Source organism: Crocodylus siamensis, chromosome 8, assembly GCF_052110815.1.
Source record: "Crocodylus siamensis isolate JL-2025a chromosome 8, ASM5211081v1, whole genome shotgun sequence".
In the NCBI taxonomy this organism is placed as follows: domain Eukaryota; kingdom Metazoa; phylum Chordata; order Crocodylia; family Crocodylidae; genus Crocodylus; species Crocodylus siamensis.
In genome coordinates, this window is record NC_143402.1 from 15,112,059 (window position 1) to 15,129,223 (window position 17,165).

General features: G+C 42.5%; 1 protein-coding gene across 2 annotated transcripts in view; it reads right to left on the reverse strand.

The window, feature by feature from the left end:
- The window catches only part of COL4A6 (collagen type IV alpha 6 chain), a 186,241-nt gene that overhangs the window by 124,682 nt on the left and 44,394 nt on the right, over positions 1-17,165 (reverse strand). The gene's annotated exons all lie outside the window — the stretch shown is intronic.

The window sequence follows — 17,165 nt, forward strand, 5'->3', positions numbered from 1 at the left end:
TTTGGTTTTCCTGGAACCAATCAAGAGCACTAAGCAGGGGTTGCCTGTACAAATATTTAGACTTTGCCCTCTTCAAAAACTGGCTGTTGTTGAGCAGACAATTTTTTTGCACCTTTCAATTAGATGGAAGTGTCCATCATAGTGTGAGATTACTCTATATCTTTACACTAGGGTTAGGCAGTTTTCTGAAATACAGTAATTACTAGGATTCTGATTTATCACTGTTAGGTAGGAAACATGGTGCCCATACTTCCAATATCCATACCATGTTTTATTCCCCACAACATCAGCTCACACAGACCTTTCTACCACCTAAAGTCACTGTGCATTCAATCTCAGTCCTTTGATCCTTGGGGTGCTAGTTTAGAAAAACCTTTAGAAAAAAACTTATTAACAACATCTTAAAAGAATTTCAAGTAGCTTGGAAATATCAAAAGTCTTATCCCAACAGTTAAACATCAAGAATACCTCTTCATTTCACGTCACAGTCTGAGTGACTGATCTCATTTGCATAAACTTTGCTCTTATGTCTATCCTAGGACTAGCTAGTAAGCAATCAGGGTTAAGTTTTGGGGCACTGTCTAGTGAGCTTGTTCTATTATATATTAATAATTTCTGTCCTCCTTTATAATTTATCTAGTTTTCAATCTAAAAATCACACAACCTTCTTTAGGAAGGGCTTTTATATAAATCTAATAACTAACTAAAGAAGTAGTAGATAAATACCTTAAAGTGCTGATAAAATATGTTGCATCTAGATGTACAGGCTGGAAATCAGTTTTATATTTATAAAAACAGCAGCAATCAAGTATGATAATCTATTACTATTTCAACATACAGTGCTGCATAGTTAGATGAAACAAACCATTTAGTCTGATTTGGGAAAACAAACTGAAACTTAAGGACCATGCCCCGATTTGTTAGATTGATGTTCAGAATTATTTTTGTGAAAGTAATCATTACTCTTTTAATTTTAAAAAACTGAAATTTCCAGTGCTACAACTGAAATTTAGATTTCAAGTTCCCTTACAGATATCACTTTTTCACATATCCTGCATCTTTTTAAGCCGTCTTAAAAACAACTTGCTTCTTATCAACTGCCAAGATGGAAGCACAGCATTTAATAACTGTTAAGCATCTGCTAGAAGCATTGCGTTTCACTGTCAACAAAAATTCTCTGACTGACTGTGTATTGTATTTTAGCAAGCTGGAGGGAGGGTGGGGGAGTTTGCCACTCAAGAAGCTAACCATTCACCCTGTCAAATGAAATACTAAAGTTTTCTGGTTTTGGAGGGGAAAAACCCTACTATCTTAGACTTCAAGGCAGTATGTTTTGGTCATCATCTGTCAAGGCCGCTGTACAAACATTTGATGTTCAAGGCTACTAGGTCATAAATATAAAACTTTGATTCATTGTGTGACTATGAAGTTCATATTTGAGCTGAACAAAAGTTTTCCAAACTGGAAGTCAACCACTTTTAGAACTTTGCCATGTAGGAACATAAAGTCAGTTGAGTTTTACCCATGCACTAAGCCTACTTTATCCCAGACTACATGTTGGTTTGCACCAGGCTACATGTTGGTTTGAAATAAGCAGCTACAATTCAAGAACAATGAAATGGAAGAAAGAATTGGGGATAAATTCATTTCAGCCATAACACCAAGTGCAAAAACTGATGGGTAAAAGTTTAGGGTAATGCTGCCATTTAATAAATTCAGTGATACCACATTTCCATTCTTAGGCTGAGTTAAGATATTCTTGGTTGGATGGAATAAGCCACCAAGCCAGGTGACTCTAAAAAAGTGACAATTCCTTGAAAGTACCTAAGTTTCTAAGTTACATTAAGGACTGAGTTCTAGAGAAGAAAACTCACAGCTGAAAAAAAATGTGGTATGTATTAGGGCTGTGCAAAGCTTCGGTTGCCAATTCAGTTCAGTGGAGATTTGGCCCAATTCGGTGGCCGAATCAGAATAAATCAGGAGACCCATTAATCTCTCGGAATCGAATCAGAATCCTTGGAATTGATTCGGAGAGATTTGATGATTTGGACATAGACACAGCTTTAAATGTGTTTTCTACATACCTCAAGGTATCAGGTGGCTCATGAATGCTGCGATGCTGGGGTGGATGGAGTGTCCCACAGGAAGGGGGGGGGGTGTCCCCAGCACATTTGGCAGCAGACCCAGAAGTGGACCAGAAGCACTTCTAGGTCCACCAGAAAGCATGCAAGGCCCCCCTGGCTCGGTGACTGGTGCCTCCTAGGTCTGGGGGAACCCAGGTTCCCCCTGTGGCTGATCACTGAGCCAGGGGGGGAACAGGGGGCTCCCCAGCATGCTCTGTGGCAGACCCAGAAGTGGACTGGAAGGTACTTCCTGTCCACTTCCGGGTTCACTGTCGAGCATGTGGGGGGCCCCCCTATGCCCTTGTGGGACGCTCCATCCACCCCACCATAGCAGCATTCACAAGCCACATGTGGTACCTCAAGGTATGTAGAAAAACCATTTAAAGCTCTGTATGTGACCGAACTGCTGATTCTCTGAATCAGCATTGAATCTTAAGATTCAGATCCAGCCAAATCGAATCAGAACAGTGATCTGAATCAACAAAAATCAGATCACTGTCCCCAATTCATAGATTTCATAGACGTTAGGGCTGGAAGGGACCTCGGGAGATCATCGAGTCCAGCCCCCTGCCCAAGGGGCAGGAAGTCAGCTGGGGTCATAGGATCCCAGCAAGATAAGCATCCAATTTACTCTTGAAGGTGTTCAATGTAGGTGCTTGAACCACCTCCGCTGGCAGACTGTTCCAGACTTTGGCTGCTCGGACAGTAAAGAAATTCTTCCTTATGTCCAGCCTGAAACGGTCTTGCAGGAGTTTGCGACCGTTTGACCTCGTCATCCCTTGGGGCGCTCTGGTGAACAAACATTCCCCCAGATCCTGGTGGTCACCCCTGATAAACTTATAGGTGGCCATCAGATCACCCCTGAGCCTGCGCTTTTCCAGGCTAAAGAGTCCCAGGGCTCTCAGCCTGTCATCGTAAGATCTGTTTTCCTGACCTCTGATTATGTGCGTGGCTCTCCTCTGGACTCTCTCAAGCTTCTCCACATCCTTTTTGAATTGTGGAGCCCAAAACTGGACGCAGTACTCCAGCTGCGGCCTCACCAAGGCCGAGTACAAGGGGAGAATGACGTCCCAGGATTTGCTCAAGAAGCATCTATGGATGCGAGCCAGCGTTTTGGTCGCTTTACTAGCTGCAGCATCACATTGCAGGCTCATGTTCATCTTGTGGTCAATGATGACCCCCAAGTCTCTTTCTTCTGTAGTGTTATCCAACGTAGCACTGCCAAGCCTATAAGGAAGCTGCAGGTTTTTCCTCCCAAGGTGGAGAACCTTGCATTTTTCGGTGTTAGATACCATCAGGTTCTCGTCCGCCCATTTGCTGAGCTTGTCCAGGACAGCCTGGATCACCCGCCTATCTTCTGGCGTGGATGCTTTGCCCCAAAGTTTGGTGTCATCGGCGAACTTGGCCAGTCCACTCCTGACTTCAATGTCCACATCGTTAATGAAGATGTTGAACACTATGGGTCCCAGGACAGAGCCTTGAGGGACCCCACTGGTCACAGGGCACCACGATGAGTGACTGCCATCAATTACAACCCTCTGGGTCTGACCACGGAACCAGTTTCCCAGCCAGCAGATCGTGGTGGAGCCAAGGCCACAACTGGCCAGTTTGGCTAAGAGGTGATCATGGGATACCAGATCAAAGGCTTTTTTGAAGTCAAGATATATGATAGGTCACCTGGTCATAGAAGGAAATGAGATTGGTCAAACAAAACCTACCTGCAACAAACCCGTGCTGGCTATCCCTTAGGATGTTAGCCTGGGCCAGTCCATCAAGGATGGCCTCCTTAATAAATTTTTCTAAGATCTTCCCCAGGATAGAAGTCAGGCTAATAATGGGCCTGTAGTTAGCCGGATCCACTCTCCTCCCTTTCTCGAAGATAGGCAACACATTGGCCTTCTTCCAGTCTTCGGGCACTACACCAAAGCACCAGGAGTTTTCAAAGATCCATATCAGGGGCTGGGCTATGACGCTCGCCAGCTCCTTGAGTAACCTGGGGTGCAGATTGTCAGGGCCTGGCTGACTTGAAGGTATCCAGCTTCTCAAGGTGTTCCTTCACGAGGTCAGCATTTATGGAGGGTAGGGGGATCCCCATCACCCGGATCTCCCTGTCCCATAGCAGGCACGGGCGTCCCATGGGACTGATGAAAGACTGACGCAAAGTACCTATTTAATAGGTTGGCTTTTTCCTGGGCATCAGTTGTCAGTTGCCCCATCTGGTTTAGCAGGGGTCCAACATTGCCCTTGCTTTTCCTCCGGCTCCCCACATATCTGAAAAAGGACTTTTTGTTGTCCTTGATGCTTGAAGCTAGTTGGAGTTCAGTTGCAGCCTTGGCTTTCCTAGAATTCAGGCCACATTCTAATCAAATATGGTCCATTTCGCACACCCCTAGTATGCATCTGCTCACCCTGCAGAAGGAAAGAACTCCATTAATTTCCTTGATTTACAACTGGAAAAAGTCTACTCTGGTGGATATCTGAATACTACAAACAACACGGACCAGCAAGTTTGAAAATAAGACAGCACTACCATGTGTGTTTTGTGTTCATGCACACTTTTTCCCAGTACTTGCAGACTACAAAATGGTTCAATTATAAAGAAAGGGTGCTTGAAGATGTACACAAACAAACCCTGGCAATTTACTTCAAAGAGGCAGAAGAGGCAATGCATTACTTCAACCTGACTTGCCCGATGTCTGTAAAGACTGGGTGCTTTAGTGGTGCTTTTTTGGTGCTTTTATCTAATAGCTGATCGAATCAGCTTTAGCTAAACACACCAAAAGGCCCCAGTGAAGTGCCCAATCTTTACACTGATGCAGAGCCAGGCTGAAGTAATGCACTGCTTCTTACAGTAAAGCACAGTTTGTTTTGTTTTGTTTTGTTTTTGTTTTGTTTTTTTATCATCTGCAATCAGCTAAAAAATGCCAGTCAGTATGAAAAAAGATTAGTGAGAGAAACTAGGATAAGTTTTTTGGGAGATCTCTATAGAGGCGGGTTGAGGTAGAGGTTATAGAGTTGGCCATGGCACAACATAGATACTTTCAGGGTGCAGAAAATAATTGCCTCTCTCCTCTTCCTTCTCTTGGAGATAGACTTCCAACTCTTCTCTGCCACCAGATTGATTTAAGTGCGAGTCCATGAAAAATCACCTACCATGACCTCTGGAGTTGTCCCATGGTTGAATTAGGCCTTGTGTGTGGTGTTTGAGGACTCTTTGCTGGCACTGGGGGCACAGGAGAAAGCAGTAGCACATGTCACCAGTCTGGTGGGAGAAGCGGTCCCTGAGTTGCTTGCCTTCTCCACTGCACTGCTGTTAGTTTCACTGGGTTAGCTGGCAGTCTAATATGCATGCGTTAAAGACAGGACAAAGCACTGTTTTACAAGAAACTGAAAGGGTGAGACCCTGAAAACAACGCCAATCCCTGTTCTCAGGTATACTTAGTCGTCACCTTAATCATAGCACACCTGAATGCTACCCTTTTAACATCAGATAAGTTAGGTCTGCTTTCCTTTTATCCTTTTTCTCTTCTAATAGTGTCTAACATCTATTCAGATCCATGTCCTGTTATGAAGAGCACTACCAGGTGTTTTCTTCTATGTTTTTAATGCTCGTGAGCCGACAACAATTGCTTATGCTTACCATGATAGGCTTATCTTTAAAGGAATTCCAATAACTTGGTGGGGCATGACCATCTCTTCCTGAAAGATGTTGACTATTTTGGGCTAAAGAAAGTTGCCTTGTTCCAAGTGTTCTCCTACTCAATTCATTCTCATTTTTCTCCCAGGAAAAAGTTAAACAGAAGTCACGTACTACTACTTAAATTCTATTTCCCTTTTTCACTCATTTCACTCTTGCAATATTGTCCTGAAGGAATCTGGAACACACATGAATGCTTCCTTAAATTCTCTATCTTTCTCATATATATTACTTCAATGTCAACCATTACTTCCTTAATTAAAAATGTTAACTTTTCTGACCAAAAAAGAACTGCCATTTTGTTGCAGTGTTAAAGTCTGAAGTTACATCTAAGAGGGGTTCCCTCCCGACTCTCAATCCTGCCAGTCTTAGACCCTCCCCCGCAACCCAGCCAGAGCCTGAGCATAGCTCTGCGACATGGACAGACTCAGGGGTTGCTTAAATGTTGATCTCTGCTGGGCCCAAGCAGAAAGGGTGCATTGGGAGGGAGGCCACACAGACATGACCTGTGAGCACAAGTCAGCAAAGGCTGACATATATACCTATGTCCTACTGATGTTAACAATACCTGCCGAGATGCTTTGCTGAATCAAGACCTCAGGCTGTGCCTATACAATATATATATCTGCATATACAGGAATCTGCGGGCCAATCCTACAATTGCTAGTATGTTTAACCACTATATTTGTACTGGCAGCATTTCACCAATTCTTGTCAACTGTCAAGTCAAGGCACTAATAAATGCATATAATTTAATTTTAAATAATATTGCATAGAGATTCCTTAAATTAACACTTTATAGTTTGAACAGCACTTTAAAAGGCAATGAGCACACTTGAATACCAACTCCAAAGCAGGTCAATATGAATTTCTGAACAGATATACTTGAAACTTCCAGTTTGAGATTGACTGCAACTTAGATGCATCATTATGAAATTAGAAATATTCCACCATGATAAAAACTAAATTATTACACATGCTCAATGCCCCTATTCTCCCTTGAAATATTTAAGTACAACACTGGCATTTGTGGGTTATAGAGATTTTAAAAAGGGGATTCACAAAGAAATGTAATACAGATGGGAACTCAGCTGCCAAAACTGTATGCATGAAAGTATCCCACAATGCCTCACCCAGTCTATGCTACTGGGTCTATTAAGTTCTACAGCCTGATATTTGAACACCTCTAATGGCTTCCTGATTTAGAAAAGTCTCAGTCACCTTCATTATATCCTGTTTCTCTGATCAGATTAAATTACAATATTTTTCTCTTCCTTGAGCATGCATAAAACCAAGTTTGCAACCATTCTGTTTTTGTTTTCCCCTTAATAAACCATTTAATACAAGCAGGAGGCTTTGCTGGAGCCTAAACTAGAGTAAGAAACCAGTAGTGAATGCAACTTTCCCTTGCTGGGGGTGAGTTGCTTCCACTAACTTGGGTGTGGGCTGGAAACAGCATGCCAATTATCCGTGTGCCTGCAGGGATAATGAAGTACATTCAGTTTTAAAACTGCTTTTTTTTTTTGGCTCCCTGTGATCAGAAACCTGATGAAGAATACCGTGCATTCAAAAGCTTGTCTAACTTTATCCCAACTGCATAGCTGCTCCAATAAAAAACGTCACCCTAAAAAATCCTCGCATCTCACATTTTTATGGTATAGCATCAACTGCATGTCTGTAAACGCAAGATGAAGCGAGTTTCTTCAGAGTTTGCAATTTAAGTAAGCCACCAAAATGTTCTGCAGCATTTCAAACAAATATCCCAAGGAACAAAAATCAAACTCTCCAACATGTTCAAGGTCCCTCTTTTGTCAGAACTAATAACGTGCAGCAACAACATGGGAGATCCAAAGCAGCATATCTGTGGGAAAATCTTTGAAGGCAATTCTGAAAATATCCAGAGCACCAGTTTTCTCTACAAATAAGTAAAAAAAATATTTCCAAGGTAAAATGTGCTAACGTACTTGGGGGCTGGGGGCAGGAGACCAGAACATTCCCTTAAATGTGGAACAGCAATAACAATACCTGAAATGTCCTCAAGAAAGCACTTCCCCCACTCCTTTAAAATCGTTGTTAAAGAGAAACCTGGAAACATAAAAAGTTTGGGTGCCTAACAGAGAAAGACTATTTGGGTTCACTCTACACATTTCTTTTATGATTGGCCTAACACAGACTAAATTTATTCTATGTGTGAGGAAGATTCATTTCACTGCAGGCGGACTGGTGAAGGCAGTGTATGAAAACATGCATCACAGGGGGAGCACAGGCATTCTGAACACTCAGCTATAATAAGGATCCAATTTTTCATGCAATGCATTTCAAGAAATTCCAATTCCATATCCCCAGATTTATGATATCATTAGTTCAGTGACTTTGATGTCCTACACCTCAGGAGGAGCAGGAATGACTTATGCACTGTAAGAGAACTACATCATCTTTACAAAAAGCTAATGACACATAACTGGGTTAACTTTACATTTCTTTATACAAAAGAGAAACTGATGTCTATGAAGTCCATTCATAAATAATGGAGGTTATAAAGGAGATTAGACAGATATCTCCATTTATGAGATACCAGTTAGCTCTGCCCGTCACCCAAATGAATGGTTATGGCTGCAACATTAGTCTATTCAGGTTACTAATACACCCAACCCTGGATTAAGTTTCTAAAATAGGACAGCACACGTCAGATGCAGACAGGGTGGAACCTATTAGGAACTACTCCCATGTGAAGGCACAGTATAGTTATCAAACTCTATGCCCCCAAGACAAAGTCTACCCACCTTTTCCAGTTCAAGTGCTCTATCTAAATAAAATTCTTGACATTCTTCTCCTTGAGAAATGCCAGATTAACACACTCAGCTAATTAATTCCGTCCCGATTACCCTTTCATTTTTAAAGACAGGAGTTGTATATTGCAAATCACAAATGGATAAAAATTACCAAGACAGCTGAAAGTCTGCATAATTATAGCTCATCTAAATAAAAACTTATGTAGTCATCTCCTGGAACCGTCATAAGACTATGAGCTATAGCACCATTTTGAGTTTGTGGACAAGGCAAATACATGTCAGAGGCTAAAAAATAAAACCAATACATGCTTAATAGAAAAAAACAAAACAAAACACAACAAATAATTAGTGAAGTTAGTTCTTTAGCTATTATATCGTCACTAATACATTCATCCATCAACCCATAACCCATCAATAAAAAACCATATGTATTCATTCACCAGATTACAAAAAAAGGCATAATCTGAAACATTATAAAAATGGTCTGTGGCTAACCAAACTCTCCCCACACAATTGAGTAATGCAAAGATGAAGCATTAACAGATCCTTGTCTTTCTTTCTCTAGTTTCAGTTTATAAAATATGCTAAAAGCCAACAAGCAAGTAAGCTGATTTATTTTTCTACTGAAGACTCAACAAAAGTTTGTCCTGCAAGAAGGGATGCAAATAATGGATGTGCAATAAAGTAGGCTCTATTATAATATTATTAAAAGAAATACAACTGACCTTATATTTTAAGACTAGTATAATTCTTTGTAATATTTCCTCTAAACAGAGGCATAATTAGCCATTTTTGCACCATAGTCAGAGATGCTCTTGAGTACTGAAGAGGGGTTTGGGGAGTGGAGGGGATGGAAAATGCAAAATTATTTGGGACAGGGACATCTGGGAGGAGAGGTGGGTAGGGCCAGGATTGCAGGGCAATGACTGTGGGGAGCAGATTGTGGTTCTGCCCCAGGCCCCAGCCCTTCACCGTCACTGCCCCATGATCCTGGCCCCACCCACTCACCCCACTCCCAGACTCTGCTCCCCACCCACTCTCCTGTTGGAGTGTGCCCTGCCCAACATGGTCCCAAGCTGCTTTCCATGGAGAACCCACCTGTTCTGTCTGATGCCCCCAGACCAGTCTAGTAATCTACCACTTAGGGAGTTTAGGTGAGCTGTTGAGGTGGGGCAGGGGGTGCTAACCCAGCCCACAACAGCTCACTAAACATTCCCCAAGTGACCCTCCAGCCCAAATAATTGCCCACCCCTGCTCTAGGTACTTGCTACTGCCTGCTTTCAGAATAGGGAAACTTTGTGTGTCCCATTCCAACCTCTGTTCAGTTTTTGACCTAACCAGAGAGAAGGCAAGAATTCAGTTCTCATCCCATGCCAAAGTAAGTTTTCTTTTCCTCAGTCTGCACAAAGAAGCTACTTGGCCAAGTACTTCCCACAGAGCCAAGAAAATGGATTATCCAAGGATCCTCTCCATTCCACCAACGAAGCTCATTACCAAGTATTTAGCTGAGCTGTACATTTGAATTAAACAATTCAAGTAGCCAGAGATGTATTCCACATCTGAAACAAGTCTGTTCCTATTCTGATACAGTCCCACATCTCCTCCCCCACAACCTCAGCAATGCTGAAAAAGGAGATGTAAGGAGAGAAGAAGATGTAAAACTCAGAAACAAAATTCAGGGAATCAAATACAAAATGTCAAAGGAGCTTTAAGCCATTTCTTTCTGCAACTGTACTTGCTGGAAGCCTAATTTAATTTATGGTGACACATTTACAACAGAGAAGATCACTATTCATCATCTATGGACACTGCAAGCTTTTGCCAAAAGAAAATGTAAAACTTCCATCGGGGTAATTTTACCTGTCTGGAACAAGAAGAGATGCAATTCCTTCTAAAGATTTATCTAGATTAAAAAGAACAGAGTAGGTGCAGCCTGACACAGTATTTTGATGGGACAAGAGTGAGTTCACCAGGGAAAATGTACCTATTAAATTGGATGCAGTCTGCCTCTCAGACATTTTAACCAAGAAAACCAAAAAAGGACAAAACCCAATGCTGGCTGAATAAACCTATCCATTTTATTTAGAAATGTCCTAATGCTCAGCAGATATGCAGGTTGCTAAGTAACTTCATGTAAGCTTTAGAAAGATACATTACAACACACACAAAAATAAATGCCAGGCTTAATTAGCAATGAATAGGAGATGACAATAGGGAGTTATTTTAGGAGTAGTTAAGAGAAATTAATAAGTTCATTTAAAACAGCAATATCAAGAGATGGAAAATCTACTCTCACTCCCAATAGCACAATTTGAAAGCATATTTAATTATGGCAGAAAAGGAGGATATATACGCTGAGAAGTTTCACATCTTTCATTAATTTGATGTAAGGCAAATAAATGCCCCTTAAATTATTTTTTAATGGGGGAGCAGGAAGACAAAAAAAAAGCCAAGTGCATGCACTTACTAGGATCAGTTCTAAACTAGATTTGGGAGCCATCCTTTGCCACTGAAGCAAAACACTGTCAGTGTAACACTGATACCATAAGAGGACTTTCTTAGAATGTTGTAAGTAGGCGGAAAAAACCCAAAACACAAGCAGCAAAAAATATCTTTGAATAGACAAATACCCCCAGGGTTCAGTTAAACAGACTTGCTCCTGAATCTTGTAAAAGTTAGGCATTCAACATGTGCAATTCTGTTTACTGATACTTTAAAGATATTCTGCCCTAACATAGGATCATAGGAAAGCAGGGCTGGAAGGGACCACATGGGGTCATCTACACCTGCTCACGGTAGGATCATCCCTGACTAAACCATCCCAGCCAAGTGTCATAATTTGATCTTAAAAATTTCCAGGATTGGAGACTCCACAACTACTCTAGGAAGCCTGTTCCAATGCTTGACCACACTCATAGTCAGAAAGTTCCTCCTAATGCGGGTGGGGGTGGAGAGCTCACTGGCTAAGTTCGTGGACGACGCCAAGTTATGGGGAAGCATGGTAACTCTTGAAGATAGGCTACAGATACAAGTGAACTTAGACAGGTGAGCAAGTTGGGCAGGTCAGAATTTGATGAAGTTTAACATCAAGAACTGTAAAGTGCTCCACCTCAGGACAAACAACCCTCAACACACCTACAGGCTTGGCAGCAAACTGGCTAGCACTGTGAATGAAAGGGACCTGGAGGTAATAAAAGACCACAGTATGAATACGAGTCATCACTGGCAAACCATACAAGGAAAGGCTGAGGGACCCAAGGCTCTTCAGCCTGAAAAAAAAGAAGGCTGAGAGGGGACCTGGTAGCAGCTTACCACTACACTACCGGAGTACATCAAGGGCTCAGTGAGCAACTTTTCACCAAGGCACCAGAGGGGAAAACTAGGAGTAATGGCCACAAACTCCTGGAAGACTGATTCAGGCTCAACATTAGGAAAAGCTTCTTCACAGTCATGGTGTCCAGACTGTGGAATAAGCTGCCTCCGGAGATGGTGCAATCACCTACCATGGAAATCTTCAAGAGGAGACTAGACAGTCACCTTGCTGGGGTCACTTGACCCCAGATATCTTTCCTGCTTGGTGCAGGGAGCTGGCCCTGATGATCTTCTGAGGTCCCTTCCGGCCTTAGCATCTATGAATCTATAATCTCCAACTTAAATTTCTTCTGTTTCAGCTTGATGCCATTACTCTAGGGGTGGGCAATTATTTTGGTTGGAGGGCCGCTTAATGAGTTTAGGTGAGCTATCTAGGGCTGCAACGGTAACCCTGCCCCTGAACAGTGCCCCGCCTTCTGGTCACCATCTTGGGACCAGGACTTCTGCCCCCATAAGCCCTGCAGTCTCTCACCAGAAGTCCCTCCCCTTGCTCCTGGAAGTAATCTTTTTGGGAGGGATACCATGTTGGAACCAGAAAAAGACAAAACAAATCATACACTAAAAGTCAACATTCTACTATAATGTATTTTAATTTTATTTCAAAAAATGTTTTGTCCTGATCTATGGGTGTTCGTGTAGTCTATATAGAGGTGATTGCATAAGAGCTTCTTCTCGCAGCACACAGCCCCTACAAGCAGTGGTGGCAGTAGCAAGTGGCAGGCCCTCAGGGTGCTCATGACCTGTGTTGGTGCTGCTGCCAGGTGGTGCACAGCTCCAGCCACTTGCAGGAGCTGCGTGTGATAGCAAAGAGCAGAGCCAGGCCAGCCTGCCTGTACTGCATGGGGCTCACGTGCTACCAGGAGGAAACCCCACACAATGGAGCCGGCTGCCTTCCCCGCTCCCTGCCAATACGTGCACCTCCTAGGACTCTTCTAGGAAGCAGGGCTTTAAAGGGATTAAAGAAATATGTATTTATTTCTGCTATACAACTGTGCATACTTTGTTTCATTTTTTTCCTTATACAATCAGTTAAGCTTCTTCTTTTTGGGTCTTCTGAATAGTAAAATAGATTTTGGAAATTTGGGTTTTGCTTTGTTTTTATGATATGCATTTATAAAAAATGAGGAAGGGGAGTCCTGGATGGACTTAAAACAAATTTTCCCATCCATTTTGTCATGGAGTTGATTTCAAGTTAACAATATTTTAAGAAATAACTGCTCCACTTGTTTCCTAAATAGGCTCCCTGGAATCCAACTTTTATAATGACCCCAGTTTTAAAATATAATCTTTTATGGAATGAAATAAAGGATGAAGTTGGAAGGAACAGCATGTTCAGTTATTTCCAAACACTATAGCAGATCTCCAGTGAAATGCTAGTGAGAACAGCACCAAGTAAAATACACAGAGGCAAAGCAGACTTGGGTTTTTTCCCACCTAGGCCATGACTGCCTCAAAATGTGACCCACCAGGCATCTATGTGGTGCTGTGCCATTTTTGGATGTTCATCTGAATCAGCAAGCTCAGTCTTTTGCATAATTTGGTCTAGCAACATGTACTGGCAAAAACATTATGAAGGCCTAGATTGAGATCAAGCATATGCTGTTGTGTAAGGAAAAATGGGAAACATACGGCTTTTCTTACTCCTTTGCATCAACTACTAGTCCCAGGTGTAGCAGGGTGCAGAGGAAAGCAGCCTGTTGGGGCTGCTATATCCAGTACAACCTCATGGATGTAACTAGGGTGTGGAATAAGCTGGGCCATGGCTCCACCTTAAAGTGATCACTTTTTCAGGTGCAAAGTCCAGGGCACTCTGGATTCTCTGCAGCTGCATTTCCTGAGGGAATCATCATGGGATAAGCCGACTGGAGATGGTGCTTTTTTTCTCCCCTTAAATTCATGATAAAGGTCCAGTTTCACAGTCACTTTTGAAACACCAAGACGCAGCCTCAAAAAAATCAGGAGTGGCCTGAAAAATTTAAGGCAGTTTGTTGCTTTACTCTACTTGCTACCCTCTGCCAACACACTAGCTAGCATTGCTGCACTAGTGCAGTGGGGAGAGCCCAGTGTATTAGGTACAGGCTTAGCACTGGACACTCCAGAGAAGTCAAAGAGGTCTTTCATCAAGCTCTAGGGGCAGCATAACACACTGCCACATGCTTAGGGCTCACCACTAAAAGAATCAAAATAATGTACCTTACTAAAGAACTTCAATGATTATTCTGAACCAGCTTTAACAACTGCACAGTTTTAGGCAGAGTCTAACACATTTAACCCCAGAAGATGTGGATGTTATCCTGGTAAGTGAACCCCCCCCACCCCCCAATATGTGCCACTGCTGCCTCCCAGAAGTATGTGTGGAGGGGAGCTTGCCCTGCCATCCCCTCTGTCCCCCTCTGCCAGCACCGCATGCTGCTACTTCCTCCGAGGAGCTGGGGGGGAGAAACAGCACCGCTGACCTTGCCCCCCTTGTTCCTTCCCCTTTGTCCCCACCATCACAGCAGTACTCTGCCACCTCCAAGGAGCAGGGCCGGGGGGGCGGGGTGCGAGTCCACCTGGCCTCACTCCCCGCACTCCATCCTTGCTCTGCTGCCTGAGAAGCAGGGCTTGGGGGGGAGGGGCACTGACCTGCCCCCCTACCCCCAACTCCATCCCCTTGTCATGGTGATGCCCTGCCCCCGCCTCTCGTCTGTAACGCTCCTGAAGCAGTCCAACTGGTTGTTTCCGTAACCAATCAGAGTGTTCCAAGAGGGTCATGGACAGACTGACTAAGCTCTTTATTATATTAGAATTTTATACTGAGCTTTTAAAAAGATATTAATAATATTTCAGCCTGCCAGATAGGCTAGCTTATTAATTTTTCCTTGTAGGCAGAGAGGGAAAGCATGGAAGTCAGGTGGCGTTTCTTTTTTAATGCTTTCTCCGTGTGTCAGTCAAGGCTTATTCCAGGATGGTCTTTTAAATCCTCTGTTCCTCACCTTGTTAAATCAAGCAGGTCCTTCTCCTGGCCTCAGGTACAACCAAATCACCTACAGATCACCTGTGCTAATTTGCTGAAAAAGCTTCTGAGATTACTAGCAAGTATCATTGATGAAGAAAAACGTACTGACACCATGGCAACGGGAAAGTCTGAGCCCACCTTGAAACCTGGAAACAATAGCTCCTTTCAGAGAAGGCCTGGGAAGTGAGGAGGAGCTGAGGCTTACTAAGATGTCAACCACGTTTAGATTATATAATGTTAGCTGGTTTTCTTTTGGAAGGAAAGCCATACAGTAAATTTGTTTTGCACAAGATAATTTGATTTTAAAACCTATTTACAAAATACTGATTAAGCCTACTGGTTAAGAGACAGCATCTAAGACGGTGAAAAAGCCACTGGCATTTTAGAGGTCTTGCTATTCACTGCACAGTTCACACAAGCTAGACACTTTAATACAAATAATTTTTACCCACTATGCTCTTCAGAGTCACCTAGTGTGATCCTATAGCTCTCTCAGAAGATTGCTTCTCTGTTTTAATACTACATTGTAAGCCTAGCTAATTCAGAAGTGGAAAGTTTAGAAGGAGGAGTGAAGAAAAATCCCATATCCTACTGAATGATAAGGACAAGTTATAGAGAATGCACTGAATTTAGGCAGAATTTGGACACTTCTACTCTTTCAGCCACTGTTTGAGATCATGAGTGGTCTCAGGGAGTTTTGCATTCTGTTAAAATGGTTATGACTACATCACTGTTTTCTGAAGCAGTTTTGCATAGTCGCACTATTACCAAGGGGAGTGCTAGTCCCGAGAAACTGTTCTGGTATTGCATCTAAACAACTCAGAATAGGCTAGACAAGGTAAAAATCACCTCTGGATAAGACAATAAAGTAGCAGTAATACTTGAAGGCCTGCCTTTATTAGAATGTCTGTGCACCAATGAGAGATTTCCTAAAAAAATACCAAAACAGACATGGCTAGATATGGAATACGCTACCTCCAAGCACCATGCTGCACCCTAACGCAGTGCTGAGCTATTAAGTCATGACCAGGGATCTGTAAATGATTTCTCATTTTAGCAGCGAAACCTATGGATTTTTGCAGTTTTGCAACCAACTCTCTGCAGGCTACTTTTTACCAGAGAAAACCAGGATCCCTGGCCTTGACTAGTTAGGAAAAAAACTACTTATTGAATTCCTAATACTACTTTCTGCAACAGGCTGGACCCATAACTACTTCCTTCTGTGACCTTATTTCCATTATACAAAAGTTTCATAGATAAGACATAGTTATCTTTATATGAACATAAGCTCCCAGGAGTAGAAACCTTTTTTAAAGCATCTAGCGCAGAAGTCCAGGTTGTAGCTGTATTGGTCTAGACGTAAAAAGGAATCAAAACTCGCGGAAGAGGCGATATCTTTTATTAGACCAACTAGATATTTGCAAATCAATTATTACTATAAACAAAACAATTTGTTGCAAATATCTAGTTGGCCTAATAAAAGATAATCACCTCTTCTACAGGTTTTGATTTCTAGCACAGAGAATTGAGCAAGAGTTCTCCAGCAACAAGGATAAGTGATGACTACATCAGATCCAGTGAACTTTAAAGTAATGGCCACGAACTAGTTGATCTCAGTCTGTCAGAGACTCCATGATTGGGAGCGGCAGGATGCACATGGCTGGGCTGAGCCATGTCCCCTGGGCTGGGCTGGGCTGGGCGAACGGTGAGGCCACAGTAGATCCTGGGGTGCCAAAAAGTGGTCTCTACCATAAAAAGGTTGGAGACCACTGCTTTAAATCATCTTGCTCTGTAACCCCTTTGTAAAAGTTTAAATTTAAAGCAAAAGCATGTATACAGAAAACGTTAAGATTCTTTACTCCCTGGACCTTAAGGAAACCCTGAAGTTGAGGGAGTTCATGGTTAATGCTATTAAAAAGAGTCTCTCTACTGTGAGCTACTCTGCAGTTATTTGCATATCATTACATGAAGTAGTCTCTTCTTTAAGATGCAACTCATTAGCCTGTGCACTCAACAAGTGTGAAATTCAGAACTGTGGTGGGTACAATCAAGCAGCTGCAGAGGAACCTGGCCATTACCTTGCAGCTGAGGTGATAAAAGACAGCTGCCTCATCCTTATTTTGAATGGACAAGGTGCCTTGTTGCAGAGCTCCCTCTAGTCATACTTCTTAAAGTGCTCTCAA